This window comes from Eschrichtius robustus, unplaced genomic scaffold (genome assembly GCF_028021215.1).
Source record: "Eschrichtius robustus isolate mEscRob2 unplaced genomic scaffold, mEscRob2.pri scaffold_524, whole genome shotgun sequence".
Lineage (NCBI taxonomy): Eukaryota > Metazoa > Chordata > Mammalia > Artiodactyla > Eschrichtiidae > Eschrichtius > Eschrichtius robustus.
Genome location: NW_027175415.1, coordinates 42,501 through 45,000, shown reverse-complemented (window position 1 = coordinate 45,000; position 2,500 = coordinate 42,501).

Sequence of the window (2,500 nt, the reverse complement as noted above, 5' to 3'; positions counted from 1 at the left end):
AAACAAACAAACAAACACAAAAAAAGAAGACTGGAGCCCGCCCCCCTGGCCTCTGGCCTCTGGCCCATGATCTAGCATCCCCTGCCCTCCTCCCACTGTAACACCTCCCTCCGTCATTCAAAAATTAGCCCCGCCCACCCAGGCCGGCCCAGCCATCTGGTCGACCTCTTAAAAAACGAGCGACCGGCAGGTGGCGCCCGACAACCGGCAGTCGAGTGAGCGGGCCGCATCGGAATCGGGAGCAGCAGGGCGGCGGGGACACGAAGACGAACCCGATCCTCCTGGTGCGCATTTCTCCGCTCAGTGACGGCCGCGGACGGGGCACTGGGGACCTGGGGACCTGGGGACCTGGGGACCTGGGAACTGGGACCTGGGACCTAGGACCTGGGACCTAGGACCCGGAAGCATTTTTCTCCAACGTCCCTGCGATTCCACGGAAGGTGGACAGCAGGGAGGCCTCAGCCGGCACGAGTACGTCGAGAGCTAGAGTTTCCTTCTGTTGTCCTCGTTGTCGTTTTCCCCTCGCTGCCGCCGCAACGGAGGACCGTCCACCGGCGAGGAGAATAAAAATAGAGTACTATTTAAACTTCAGTGGTTCTCGTTTACACGTTTAATCTTAATAAAAAGAGACGAACTCGGCACACCGATCGTTCAGGACACAAGTAGAGGATAGGTATCTGAGGCCCACGGAGCCCAAGTCCTCGGGGGGAGAACTGGTCGACCCGGCGGCCGGGGGACCCCGGAGACGACGGAGCCCAAGTCCAGGTCCCGGTCCCGGTCCAGGTCCAGGTCCAGGTCCAGGTCCACGTCCACGTCCACGTCCAGTTCCCGGTCCAGGTCCATGTCCAGGTCCCGGTCCCGGTCCCGGTCCCGGTCCAGTTCCAGGTCCAGGTCCAGGTCCAGGTCCAGGTCCATGTCCATGTCCAGGTCCCGGTCCCGGTCCGGTTCCAGGTCCAGGTCCAGGTCCAAGTCGAAGTCCAAGTCTAAGTCCAATTCCAGGTCCGCGGGGAGAACTGGTCGACCCGGCGGCCGGGGGACCCCGGAGACGACGGAGCCCAAGTCTAGGTCCCGGTCCATGTCCATGTCCAGGTCCATGTCCATGTCCATGTCCAGGTCCAGGTCCAGGTCCAGGTCCAGGTCCATGTCCAGGTCCAGGTCCAGGTCCAGGTCCAGGTCCCGGTCCGGGTCCGGGTCCGGGTCCGGGTCCGGGTCCGGGTCCGGGTCCATGTCCATGTCCAGGTCCAGGTCCAGGTCCAGGTCCAGGTCCGGGTCCGGGTCCCGGTCCGGGTCCGGATCCGGGTCCGGGTCCATGTCCATGTCCAGGTCCAGGTCCAGGTCCCGGTCCCGGTCCCGGTCCGGGTCCGGGTCCGGGTCCGGGTCCGGGTCCGGGTCCATGTCCGGGTCCATGTCCATGTCCGGGTCCAGGTCCAGGTCCCGGTCCCGGTCCGGGTCCGGGTCCGGGTCCGGGTCCGGGTCCGGGTCCGGGTCCATGTCCAGGTCCATGTCCATGTCCAGGTCCAGGTCCAGGTCCAGGTCCAGGTCCAGGTCCATGTCCAGGTCCAGGTCCAGGTCCAGGTCCAGGTCCAGGTCCCGGTCCGGGTCCGGGTCCGGGTCCGGGTCCGGGTCCGGGTCCATGTCCCGGTCCCGGTCCCGGTCCAGGTCCATGTCCATGTCCATGTCCATGTCCATGTCCAGGTCCAGGTCCAAGTCGAAGTCCAAGTCTAAGTCGAAGTCCAAGTCCGCGGGGAGAACTGGTCGACCCGGCGGCCGGGGGACCCCGGAGACGACGGAGCCCAAGTCTAGGTCCCGGTCCATGTCCATGTCCATGTCCATGTCCATGTCCAGGTCCATGTCCGGGTCCGGGTCCGGGTCCGGGTCCGGGTCCGGGTCCGGGTCCGGGTCCATGTCCATGTCCATGTCCAGGTCCAGGTCCAGGTCCAGGTCCCGGTCCAGGTCCAGGTCCAGGTCCAGGTCCAGGTCCCGGTCCGGGTCCGGGTCCGGGTCCGGGTCCGGGTCCATGTCCGGGTCCGGGTCCGGGTCCGGGTCCGGGTCCGGGTCCGGGTCCAGGTCCAGGTCCAGGTCCAGGTCCAGGTCCAAGTCGAAGTCCAAGTCTAAGTCCAATTCCAGGTCCGCGGGGAGAACTGGTCGACCCGGCGGCCGGGGGACCCCGGAGACGACGGAGCCCAAGTCTAGGTCCCGGTCCATGTCCATGTCCAGGTCCATGTCCATGTCCATGTCCAGGTCCAGGGCCAGGTCCAGGTCCAGGTCCATGTCCAGGTCCAGGTCCAGGTCCAGGTCCAGGTCCCGGTCCGGGTCCGGGTCCGGGTCCGGGTCCGGGTCCGGGTCCGGGTCCATGTCCATGTCCAGGTCCAGGTCCAGGTCCAGGTCCGGGTCCGGGTCCGGGTCCCGGTCCGGGTCCGGATCCGGGTCCGGGTCCATGTCCATGTCCAGGTCCAGGTCCAGGTCCCGGTCCCGGTCCCGGTCCGGGTCCGGGTCCGGG